The sequence below is a fragment of the Mustelus asterias genome, chromosome 5 (assembly GCF_964213995.1).
Source record: "Mustelus asterias chromosome 5, sMusAst1.hap1.1, whole genome shotgun sequence".
Lineage (NCBI taxonomy): Eukaryota > Metazoa > Chordata > Chondrichthyes > Carcharhiniformes > Triakidae > Mustelus > Mustelus asterias.
In genome coordinates this window covers 148,303,534-148,317,632 of record NC_135805.1, presented here as the reverse complement: position 1 = coordinate 148,317,632, position 14,099 = coordinate 148,303,534, and positions in this window count along the sequence as shown.

Here is a 14,099-nt window from a genome sequence, read left to right as displayed (position 1 = left end):
AGGTTGATGAGTGTAGTAGTACAGCCGAGTCCAATTTTGTCTTTTACAAAGCGTTTAGACAGTTACATGAGTAGGATGGCTATCGAGGGATATGGGCTAAACGTGGGCAATTGGCTTAGTTATTATGCAGCATGGGCAAGTTGGGCCAAAGGGCCTGTTTCAATGCTGTAAACCTCTTTGACTCTAAATGCGGTGTCAGAGTTCCTAAATGTCTGCTCCATGCAGGAGAAGGAGCATGCGCAATGGGAGGGTGGAGCTATGCCAGTGTCTCCAATGGACTCATGTCAGTCACTGTCTGTAGACTGACAGGAGTAGCGAGAGGAGACGCCAGTGCGCATGTGTGAATCAGCATCCTCAGGACAAATAAGTCCAAATTTGGGGGACATTCACACAATTTGCAAATATTGGAACAAATAGATTTTGAGCTAAGCCTGGCTTTGTTCGTCGCTGTCCTTGCTGACAGTTTTGCTAATATTTTCATTCTTTGTATTGAATCTCCTCGAGTTGGAATCATTCTCTGACAAATATTCTGTTCAATATCTTTTAGGTTATTCTGTTAGTTCTGAGTCATCGTCCTTCCTGAAAGTTGCTGAGTTCCCCTTCCTTTCAACTGAAGCCTCTACGAGTTGAAACAACATTATTTTATCTGTGATCTCGTGCTATCGTGTCATCTTTAGCTACACTTCCTTGCTCTCCCTCTCTCAAAAGCCCAGTCTGCAGGTACAACAGGTGATCAAGAAGGCAAATGGGATGTTGGCCTATATTGCGAGGGGGATAGAATATAAAAGCAGGGATGTCTTGATGCACCTGTACAGGGCATTGGTGAGGCCGCAGCTGGAATACTGTGTGCAGTATTGGTCCCCTTATATGAGGAAGGATATATTGGCATTGGAGGGAGTGCAGAGAAGGTTCACCAGGTTGATACCGGAGATGAGGGGTTTGGATTATGAGGAGAGGCTGAGGAGATTGGGTTTGTACTCGTTGGAGTTTAGCAGGATGAGGGGGGATCTTATGGAGACTTATAAGATAATGCGGGGGCTGGATAGGGTGGAGGCGGAGAGATTCTTTCCACTTAGTAAGGAAGTTAAAACTAGAGGACACAGCCTCAAAATAAAGGGGGGTCGGTTTAAGACAGAGTTGAGGAGGAACTTCTTCTCCCAGAGGGTGGTGAATCTCTGGAATTCTCTGCCCACTGAGGTGGTGGAGGCTACCTCGCTGAATATGTTTAAAGCGCGGATGGATGGATTCCTGATCGGTAAGGGAATTAAGGGTTATGGGGATCAGGCGGGTAAGTGGTACTGATCCACGTCAGATCAGCCATGATCTTATTGAATGGCGGGGCAGGCTCGAGGGGCTAGATGGCCTACTCCTGCTCCTATTTCTTATGTTCTTATGTTCTTATGTTCTCTCTATCTGTACCTCTGTCTCGTTCTCTCTCTTTGTCTCAATCGTTCTGACTCTATTTCTGTCTCTCTCTCTCTGTCTCTATCTCTCTATCTGTCTCTCTCTGTCTGTCTCTCTGTGTGTCTCTCTCTCTGCCTCTGTCTCTCTATCTCTGTCTCTATGCCTATCTCTCTCTCTCTGGCTCTCCCTCTATCTCTGTGTGGGTGCCTCTCTCTCTCTGCCTCTGTGTCTCTCTGTCTCTGTAAGTCTATCCTTCTCTCTCTCTCTCTATGTTGTTCTCTGTCTCTATCTCTCTCTGTCTTTCATTGGAATGGATTTGGGGGAACGGTCGGGAAATATACAGGGGATTTGAGGAAAAGCTTTTTCACCAAGCGGGTGGTGGGAATCTGGAACTTGCTGCCTGAAAGAATGGTAGAGTCGGGAACTCTCACAACACTGAAGAAGCATTTAGATGAGCACTTGAAACACCACAGGATAGGGAACAGATGCTGGAAAGTATTAGAATAGTTAAATGTTTGATGGCCAGCATAGGTACGATGGGCTGCAGGGCCACTTTCTGTGCTGGAAAACTCTCAGACCCTAACTGATCTGTCACCAAATCTGTTTGTGCGTCTCGGCTCCAGATCTAATATACATTTCATTTAGAAATAACCTCTCAATCTGAGATTTGAAATGCACAATTCTGCAAAGGAACAATTGTAATTTGCAGCGAGAGTTCCAATCTGAGCGCACCATTTTTCTGTGGAGAAATGTTTCCATGCTTCACTCCTGAAGGTGCTGACCCCAGAATCCTGTGTCTGCCCCCGGGCCCCAAACTCCAGAGCTGGAACCATTGGGCTTGTTCTCCTTCAAACAGAGCCGCTTCAGAGGAGCTTTGACTAAAGTTCCCCAAATGTTGATAGATTCTGATCCATCACATGAGCTGACATGGATTCCAGTTGGGGGAGACAAGGAATTTGAGAATGGAATATTCAGTGAACGATATGACAGGTACAGCAGGCAGCAAAGAAGGCAAATGGTATGTTGGTTTTCATAGCAAGAGGATTTTGAGGATAGAGTTAGGGATGTTATGCTACAATTGTATAGGGCGTTGGTGAAGCCACACCTAGAGTATGGTGTGCAGTTTTGGTGTCTTTATCTGAGGAAGGATGTCCTTGCTATAGAGCGAGTAGAGCAAAAGTTTAACAGACTAATTTTTGGGATGACAGGTCTATCATATGAGGAGAAACTAAATAGATTAGGTTTGTTTTTATTGGAGTTTAGAAGAGTGAGAGGGGATCTCATAGAAATTTATAAAACTCCAACAGGATTGGAACATTCCGATGGTGAGGGAGTCCAGAACCAAGGGTCATAGTTTGAGGATAAATGGTAAATGTTTTAGAACTGAGGTAAGGAGAAGTTTGTTCAGCCAGAGAATGGCGAATGTGTGGAATTCACTACCACAAAAAGTAGTTGAGGCCAAAACGTGGAGTGATTTCAAGAAGCAATTAGATATAGCCCTTGGGGCTAAAGGGATCAAAAGGTATGGAGGGAAGGCGGAATCAGGATATTGAATTTGATTGTCAGCCATGATCATAATGACTGGCATAGCAGGCTTGATGGGCCGAATGGCCTACTCCTTCTTCTATTTTCTATGTATCTATGTGTCGATGACACTATAATGTTCTGAGAACAAAGGGACCTTGGCATGTTTGTCCGCAGATCTCTGAAGGTGGAAGACCATGTTAGTGGGGTAGTGAAAAAGGCTTATGGGGCACTTGCCTTTATTAAGCGACACAGATATTACTATAGCAGGGAAATCATGTTGGAGTTGTGTAGAACTTTGGTGAGGCCACAGCTACAGTACTGTGTGCAGTTCAGGTCGCCACGTTATAGGAAGGATGTGATTGCACTTGAGGGCATGCAGAGACCATTCACCAAGATGCTGCCTGGGCTGGATTATTTAAGTTATGAAGAGAGGTTGGATAGGTTTGGGTTGCTTTCGTTACTGAGACTGAAAGGCGACTTGGTCAACATGCACACGATTATGAGGGCCATGGATAGAGGGGGTACGGAGCAGCTGTTCCCCTTTGTTGAAGGGTCAGTCAGGAGGGGACATAAGTTGAACATGAGTAGCCTGATGTTTAGGGGGGATGTGAGGAAAATAAATTTACCCAGAAGGTGGTGACGGTCTGGAATGCGCTGCCTGGGAGGGTGGTAGAGGCGAGTTGCCTCACATCGTTTAAAAAGTACCTGCATGAGCACTTGGCATATCATAACATTCATGGCTATGGGTCAAGTGCTGGTAAATGCGATTAGGTGGGAGGTCAGGTGTTTCTCCTGTGTCGGTGCAGACTCGATGGAATGAAGGGTCTCTTCAGCTCAGTATGATTCTATGAGAGTCAGTAACCAGGGCACACAGGATATAGAATGACTGGTGACAGACTCAAGAGGGGACACAATGGGTTAAACACAAGTGACTTCCACCTCAGAGTACAACTTTTGACAGAACCTCTCTCACACTGGTCTCTGAATTCACCCGCTGTGTATCTTACGCTGCCAGTTCCTAATGACTTTTGAGAGACTCTTATACGTAGTTGTCAATATATTAGCTTTATTACAAATGAAAGGCTGGTTTTAATCTAATCTTTAACGAAAGACTTAAGCAGAATCAAATTGTCTCGCTCCAGATTAAAGTTACAGACAGGAAAATCGCACCCAGGAATATAAATGCAGATTTACTCCAGAGTCTAGCCTTGTGACTTGTTATAGAACAAGAAAGTCTATTTGGAAACTGTCTATCCCCGTATCCCTGGACCCCGCACATTTAGCATGGCCAATCCCCCTAACCTAGACATCCTTGAACTGTGGGAGGAAACCGGAGCACCCAGAGGGACCCCATGCAGACATGGGGAGATCATGTAAACTCCATACAGACAGTCACCTGTCGCCAGAATCAAATCCAGGTGCCTGGGGCTGAAGCAGGAGTGCTAACCAGCGTGCTACCATTAGAATTACCAGGAATAATCTGCTTCCTAAAAATCAACATTGAATTTGCAATCAATCGTCACCACTTCTCTCTTTCCAATTGCAGTTCTGAATAAGCCACATTTCTGGGTGGATTCTGATGTTGCTGCTCAGGGTGGAGATGTCACCTTTAACTGTAGCAGCCCCCGCGACAATCCTGCCATTGCATTTTACTTATACAGGCAAGGAGAAATGGAATTAGTCAGCGTCAAGTCTCCTGCTGCAGACACACATTCCGTCACCTTCACCATCAAGAATATTGATCGCTCTAAAATAGGAACTTATACCTGTCGGTATGAAGCGGATGTGAATGGAAGGAGCCTAACCTCGGGTGATAGTGACCCTGTAAACATCACTGTGACACGTGAGTGAGATTCACTGTCAATATATCCATCTGATTTTCGGAAAAAGTTTTCCCTGTTTTAGTTTCAACAGTTGACCTTTCCTGGTCACACTAACTAGCACACTTAAAAGTTCAAACTGCCCTGACAAGGTGAATAGGCTGTTTCCTCCACACCTATGTAATATTGATCCAACGAAATCGAGAATCGAAGGTGTACTCGCTTGCCAGCAGCTGTGATTGGTGGAACATTGCCTGGTAGTTGGCTGACGGTTAAAAGATAATGGAGCACTTCATGAGTTGCGGCCCAGAACTGAATACTGACCAATGGAAATTGAGCTCGCTGCTGCATAAAACGAGCAGGATCAATGGGACCCCCATCCACACTTCAAATCCCGTTTCCAAATCCATTGTTAACTGGCTGAACTTGAAGGATATTTTCATTATGGGCCATTTACAGAGAGGAAGAGAGGGAGGCTGAGAATATCAAAGGCAATGGTAATTTATCGAAACACGCAAAGCAGATAGGAAAACCAGATCTGAACGTGCCACATTTTTGGAAAGTACAGTAATTGTGATCTGAAGAGGGGGTATGTTTACGGACGGTTTCATGGAATTGCTCAGAATATTGAACGAACTTGATTGGATAGATCTGGAATAGATCTATATGCTGATGGGGGTGTCATCCAGAGGAGCGAAGATCATACTCTGGTGACCCGGATTCAAATCCCAACATGTCAGATGGAATTAAAATGATGGCCATTGCTGTAAAAGAAAACTGCTTCAGCAATGTCCTTCAGGGAAGGAAATCTGCCTTCCGTACCTGGGCTGGCCTCCATGTGACTTGAGGTTGTCCTTTTCCAGCCCCTCTGAAATGATCTAGGGAGACATTCATGTCAAGAGGCAATTAGGAATGGGCAATAATGCCGCCCACACTCCTTGTAGATATGAAAAAAATACAGAATGATATTTCTCCAACATGTGGGAATGCTGGCAATGAAACTATGACGAGGAACATAAATACACAAGAAAAAGGATAGTTCAGACACACTGAGCCCTCTCTCTCTCAAACACACTCACCCTCCTCTGTCACACATTCATCTCTCTCTCACACAATCACCTCTCCCACATTCTGAAGCCTGCTACAACCAGTCACTGCTCACTCTCACACAGATTCACCCTTGTCTCTCACACCCACTCGTTCTCTCACATACACTTAGCCGCCTCTCTCATCAGAGCAAAAGTAATCAGACTGTTGAATGGACCGACCTCACACAAAGTTGCTCTTTCTCTACACCCTAGATATGACTGTAAACGCTACATTCTGTACTCTCTCCTTTCGTTCCCTATGATCTGTATGCTTCGTCTGTGCAAGAAACAATACTCTTCACTCGATGCTAATACATGTGGCTATAATAAATCAAATGAAACCAATCAAATTCAAATCAAAAAGATCACGGACATTCGCCCCATTTCCTGACTCAGCTCCTCTCATGTATATGCACCCCACTCTGTCAGACACCGACTCACCGTCCTCTCTCTCTCTCTCTCTCTCTCTCACACACACACACACATACACACACAGACGTGCGTACACACACACACTCTCTCTCACACATTCATCAGCCTTTCTCAAACACACTCGGCCCATCACTCACACACTCACTCACCCTCCTCTCTCAAATACATTCACCCCCTCTGTCAGACAGACACTCACCTCTTTCACACCCGCTCTTTCCGTCCATCACACCTTCTCTCTCTCCCTCACACACCCTCGCTCTCTCAAACATACTCATTACCCTCTCTCACACTTGCCACTCTCTCTCGCACACTCACACTCCTCTCTGACACAAAGTCTCCGTAGTCTCTCAGGCACATTAACCCTCCTCTCTCACACACACCTCTCTCATACACATTCACCCCGCTCTCATGTATATGCTTCCTCCTCTCTCACAAACACTCGCTCCTTCCCTCACACACTCTCACCCTCTCTCACCCACACACCTCTCTCTCAAAATCCCCCCACTCCCAGTCTCACCCTCTGCCCTCACAATCTCACACGTCCCCTCACAGACACTCACCTGATCCTTACGCACATTCATGCCACCTCTCAAGTATGCTCACCGCCCCTTTTAAACACACCCGCCCTCACTCTCACACCCAACCGTTCTCTCACATATCACTCACCAACAGTCTCTCTCTTACACACACTCACCCTCCTCTCACACACATACACATCTCTCTCTGTCACACACACTCACTCCTCTTGCACACACTCACCTCTCCCTTTCAAACATTCCCTCTTCCCCCTCATACCCACCCACCCTCCTCTCACATACACACACTCACTCCCTCTCCCACAGACAAGCACACCCCTTCTTTCCCACATGCTCAGGATATTCCCTCATACTTCCATCCCCCTCTCAGAATCTCACCCTCTTTCTCACAAACTCACCCTCCTTCCACATAATTTTACTCTCGCCTCTCATATATATTCAAACCTTCTCACATACACCACTCACCCACCATCCTCCATCACAATATCAAATTCCTCTCTCACACATAATCACACTCTCTCTCACACACTCACCCTCCTGTCTCGCAAATGCTCACTCTCCCTTCGCGCACACACCCCCACACACAAACATACTCTCTCTCTCAGACACACTCAACCACCTCTCTCCCACACACTCACCCTTCTTACTCTGACACACCCACCCTCCTCCCTCATGCTCGTTCATCACTCTCCCACAAAGGCGCTCACTCCCTCACTCACACTCTCACGCTCCCAGCTCAAAATTCCAAGTCCCCCTCTCACACACACTCACCATTCCCTGTCACATTCACTCACCCCTCTCTCACAAAGACACTCACCTCCTCGATCACACTCTCACCCTCCTAACTCAAAATTCCAAGTCCCCCTCTCACACACACTCACCATTCTCTGTCACATTCACTCACTCCTCTCTCACAAAGACACTCACCTCCTCGATCACACTCTCACCCTCCTAACTCAAAATTCCAAGTCCCCCTCGCACACACACTCACCATCCTCTCTCACACAGATTTACTATCTGCCCCACGCACACCCACCCCTCACTCTCACACTCAACCATTCTCTCACACACCATTCATGAACACTCCTCTCTCACAGACTAACCCTCCCCTCTCACACACATTCACACCCCTCTGTCAGACACATACTCAATTCTCTCACTCACTCACAATCAATCCCCTCTCTCGTACACACTCTCGTACTCCTTCTCTCGCTGGGTCTATCTGTAATTGCAAACACAATGCCACCACCCCCCCCCCACCCCCCCACCACCACCCCCCCCTCCACCCCCCCCACCACCACCATTTCGGTAAAAGCTCCCCATTAAAAAAAAGACACTTGGCCAAGAGTTGTTTGTGCTTCTCATAGAATTATAAAAAAGGTAACAACATCAAAGGAGGCCATTCAGCCCATGCTGTCCACGGCAGCCCCAGCAAAGCCAGGACATCATCTTCTGCCTGTCTTTGGATTTTGCTTTCCAATACTTGCAGAAGAAGGAGAGAAAGTAAGAGGTGGCATTTCGGCCCTTAGAGCCTGCTCCACCATTTATTATGACCATGGCTGATCATCCAACTCAATCGCTTGATCCCGCCTTTCTCCCATATCCTTTGATCCACTTCACCTCAAGTGTTATAGCTAACTGCTTCTTGATAACATTTTCAATGTTTTCTACGCAACTACTTTATGTGGCAGAGAATTCAATCGGCTGACCATTCTCTGGGCAAAGATGTTTCTGCTAATCTCAGTCCTAAACGGTCTACTCTGTGTCCTCAGACCGTGACCCCTGGTTCTGGACATCCCCACCATCGCGAGCAGTCTCCCTGCATCTACACTGTCCAGTCCTGTTCGAACTTCATAGGTTTCAATGAGATTCCTCCCTCATTCTTTTGAACTGCAGTGAGTGCAATCCTAACCAACTCAATCTCTCCTCATACCTCAGTCCCACCATCCCAGTAATCAGTCTGGCAAACCTTACTACCACATACTGCATGAGATAAGGAGATTGAAACTGCACACAGTATTCCAGATGTTGTCTCAACAAGGCCCTGTAAAACTGCATCAAGACATACTGTACTCTAATCCTCTCGCTGTGAAGAGCAACATACAATTTACCTTTTTAAACGTCTGCTGCACCTGCATGCTTACCTTCAGTGACTGGTGCACGAGGACATCCAGGTCATCGTTGGGAAATTGGGATAGAAACAAGGTATTGGCGAATCATTGTGCATGCTGAACTTTGATAGTGTTTGTTAACGCTGGTGAACAGGTAGATTTGAGGCCCTGGATCAATACAGATTCTGCCCCGCTCCTCCTTAAGAATCCCTTTTTTAAACTGAATTCTATGAGTTTCACAAACAAACGTTTATTCCCCATCACTGACTGAGCTGCTCAGCCAGTTGGAGGGTGACTCACAGTCACCCACATCGCTGGGGTTCTGGAGGCCCAGGGTGACCAGGCCAAGGAATGGTGGCACGTTTCCTACCCCTCTGGACATCTGCCAACCAGATAGTTTATTGTTTTGTCACAGTTCAGAACTTTCCCCGTCACCAACACCAATATCAAGCTTTCTATTTTGTTTTGGGGTTTAGCCTGAATTAAATTGAAGGTTCAGAGTTTCCCCGGGAGGGATTATAAATCCCCCCATCACTCTATCATTAATCTCAGCCTCAGGGTTATGTGAGCACTATGTTGTAGAGGGGATGACGCAGAGAAATAGAGAGACAATGATGTCATCACAGACTGAGCCATTGAAACATCAGAATGTTACAGCACAGCCATTCGGCCCATCGCACTCATGCCAGCCCAAGGATACCCAGGTGTCCTTTTCGAATTCCACCTTCCTGAAGCCTGCCCATAGTCCAGTAGTTTACAGAACTTAAGATGCAGCAATGTCAATGAAAATCTCACCATGCTCCCCCGAATTGTGAAGGGAGCAGGTTAGTCAGAGTTTCAGAGTGTCTCAGGACTAGACTTTCTCGTTTGAAATTGAACGTTTCCCCACTCACTCTCTTCAATTCATCCCCCTAATCTTACAGCTTCCTATTGAATCCCAATCCGATTGCCTGTGGCCATGCTCGTCACGTTTGGAATCATCATCATCCTGGGAATGGAATGTATCCGGATGAAGAGAAAGAAAGATTCTGCAGGTAAACTCCAATCCCTGGATAGATTGACTGGTTCCCCTGAGAATTAGCGAAGGAATTGTTGGTTTTCATACAATAAGTATCCAGTCTTCATCATGGTGGCCAGTGGCACAGTGGTTAGCACTGCCCCCTCACAGCACCAGGGACCGGGATTCGATTCCGGCCTTGTGTGACTGTCCATGTGGAATTTGCACATTCTCCCTTGTGTCTGCATGGCTCTGCTCCGGGTGCTCTGGTTTCCTCCCACAGGACCAGAGGTTGATTGACCATGTAACCTGCACATCTTATGATGATAAGAGGCCATTTGGCATGGCCAATCCACCTAACCTGAACATTTACAAGTCAGCCCGATTTCTCCTGAATAGCCACGTTGTTTAATGCCTCTCAGAATTAGTCACAATGTCATCTGAGATATATTTCCACCAGGTACCATAGCTGGAACTGTATTTATTCAAATCACTCGGTTTAAACTGGGGCAAACACTTGGCTCCAACAGGGACTGTCACTGCTGTAACATTCAGTGAATCAATCCCCTCTCCCCAAATTTTGATCCAATTCAAGCAGCAACTTCTGTCGCTGGTGTTGAAGCATGAATAGAAAAATACACACAGACTGACTCAGCAAATGAGGGGGGGGGGGAGGGATTAACAATATTGACAATTAGATGTTGCAGACAAATGCGGAAACAGACAACTTTTCATTAGCTGTAGATATCTCGTGATGTTGTCTCCAATAGGTTAAGAATATAAGTTGCTTCCAGATGCAGAAACTGAACATATCCTCAGGGATACAGTGATAGGATTAACTCTCAGAGCGCCCTCTCATTGCCTGAACCCAGAACTCTGTTATCACATTGACATTGTCTCACCGAATGGTAAATGACCAGATAACTATTTACCAAAGTGAATAGTCACACAGCATTTTTGCTGAAAAGCATGCAATCTAACGATTAAAAAAAAAGATTTTTTGCAGCTCCGGAATATTTGTTTTGAATAATTTATGCCGATATCGTCTATTGTGACTGGAGGATATCGGAGAGAGTCCATCACTCATTAAACTGCCTTAGTGATGGACATTTACCCTCTCATTTCACAGGTGCTCACGCTGATGGAGTTCATTGTGTAGTAACTGGCCCTGAAGAGACTTCAGTGTGAATGCACTGTGTTGAAGATCTTACACAAATGTGACAATATTGTGACTTCAAGAAATGTATGCTAGCCATGTTCCTGTGAAGGATGTTGCGAGCAGTCCCTTCCTTTTCATCTGGCCCCAGCAACACTGCATTGTTATTGCAGCAACATAATTGATCTGAATTGACAGAGTGTTTGGTTTGATTTGTATAAGTCCAGGGTTCTGTTTTTTTGTGTTTTCCCCTGGAACTTTGCAGAGTGGAGCTTCATTGGATGATTGACAGGTACGGTCATGTGATAGGGTGAAGCTAGGTTTACACAAAATATTCAAATGTAGACGGTGGATTTGAGTTAAGAGGGAGGAGTGCCTCTCTTTTCCTCTCTCTGAAGTCTGCAGACTGGGAGCTGTCAGAAACTAGGTTTACTTCCCTGTTTTGTTGTTTTGAGGATATATCCTTCTCTTAAAAACTGCTGTCTGGATCTCTGTCCAGAAGTGTTAAACTAACTGGAAATCTGACACCACGTAAGCATCTTTTGCTTCTGTGCTAACTGGTTCTACAGAAGCGATTTATGCCTATGGTGTATTGCTTTAAATTGGAACAACAGAGATAGCTAGCTCTTAACACTTATGCGTTGCCATGTTTAAATATTTTGATTGGTACAAATTATGCTTTTTTGATATTCTAACTGTTTTTAAACAAAGTTTGCTTGGATAAAAAGCTTCCTGGTGGGTCAATTGAATTATGCTTGAAGTGCAACAACATATGCTAATCCTAATGCCAAAATGAAATATAAAATTTAGTGTCTAGCCTAACTTCATAAATACCTTGGAGTTCCTGATCTGGTCCTTTACACAAGTCTGGCATCTTCAAACAGAATTGAGTTTCTTATTGCACAACACTGTAACTAAACATTTAATTAAGTCAAGCCAATTATTGTTACAATGCCTCTCCCTCTAATATCAATGGTTCACTGTATGTGTGCATGCTTCTGTCAGCGAGTGTGTGCTCAAGTGTGTCTGTGCGTATGTGTGTGAATGTATGTGTGTGAGAGAGAGAGAGACAGTATGTGAGTATGTGTGAATGAGAGAGGAGTGCGAGTGTGTTCACGTGTGTGCATGGGAGAGAGAGTGAGTGAGTGTGTGTGAGACAAGCAGAACGTGAATAAGCATATGTGTGGGGAGAAAGAGTGCGAGAGTGTCTTTATGTGTGTAAGGGAGAGAGAACGAGTTAGTATGCGTGAGTGAGCAAGTGTGTGTGGGTGTGTGTGTGATAGATTGTATAAATTACTGTGTATGTGGAAGAGAGAATAAATGTATGTGAGAGCGGATAGCAAATTCGTCATATATATCATTTTTTCAGACGTTTATCTTCCTCTTTGTAACATCATTTTCTGTAATTATCGAATGCAGTTGAATTATAGCATTGTAACTGAGATAAGAGTAAGATGATGAATAGTTTTCACACACAGTTCACAGGTTTCAACTGCAGGATTTGTACACTTGAAAGGCGGCACTGTGGCACAGTGGTTAGCACTGCTGTCTCACAGCGCCAGGGTCCTGGGTTCATTTCCGGCCTCGGCTCACTGTGTGAAGTTTGCACATTCTCCTCGTCTCTGCATGGGTTTCCTTTGGATGCTCCGGTTTCCTCCCACAGTCCACAGATGTGCGGGTTAGGTTGATTGACCACGCTAAATTGACCCTGGTGTCAGGGGAATTAGAGGATAAGTGCGTGGGGTTACGGGAATAGGGCCTGGGTGGGATTGTGGTCGGTACAAGGACCGGATGGTCTCCTTCTGTACTGTAGGGATTCTATGGATTCTGTCTATCTGTAGTTCAGGTTTACAAAGGACATAGAATATAGACAAATACAGCACAAACAGGCCCTTCGGCCCACAAGTTGCGCCAGTCATGTCCCTACCTCCCTCGGCTTATATATAGATTTACCTGTAACCCTCAATCCTATTAAGTCCCATGTACTCATCCAGAAGTCTCTTAAAAGGCCCTATCGAGTTTGCCTCCACCACCACCGACAGCAGCCGATTCCACTCACCCACCACCCTCTGAGTGAAAAACTTACCCCTGACATCTCCTCTGTACCTGCTCCCCAGCACCTTAAACCTGTGTCCTCTCGCAGCAGCCATTTCAGCCCTGGGAAAAAGCTTCAGAGAATCCACCCGATCTATACCTCTCAACATCTTGTACACCTCTATCAGGTCACCTCTCATCATTCGCCTCTCCAAGGAGAAAAGACCGAGCTCCCTCAGCCTATCCTCATAAGGCATGCCAACCAATCCAGGCAACATCCTTGTAAATCTTCTCTGCACCCTTTCAATAATTTCCACATCCCTCCTGTAATGAGGCGACCAGAACTGAGCACAGTACTCCAAGTGGGGTCTGACGAGGGTCTTATAAAGCTGCATCATTATCTCCCGACTCCTAAACTCAATCCCTCCGTTGATGAAGGTCAGCACACCATACGCCTTCTTAACCACCTCCTCTACCTGCGAGGCCGATTTAAGAGTCTACACTGCTAAGAGTCTTACACTTAATACTATACTCCTTCATCCCATTTGACCTGCCAAAATGGACCACTACACATTTATCCGGGTTGAAGTCCATCTGCCACTTCTCTGCCCAGTCTTGCATCCTATCTATGTCACGCTGCAGCTTCTGACATCCTTCCAACCTATCCACAACACCACCATCGTGTCGTCGGCAAACTTACCAACCCATCCCTCCACTTCCTCATCCAGGTCATTTATGAAAATGACAAACAGCAAGGGTCCCAGAACAGATCCCTGGGGCACTCCACTGGTGACCGACCTCCATTCAGAAAAAGACCCATCTACAACCCCTCTCTGCCTTCTGCAGGCAAACCAGTTCTGAATCCACAAGGCAACAGCCCCTTGGATTCCATGCCCTCTCACTTTCTCAAGAAGTCTTTCATGGGGGACCTTATTGAACGCCTTGCTGAAGTCCATGTAAACCACATCTACCGCTTTTCCTTCGTCAACGTGTT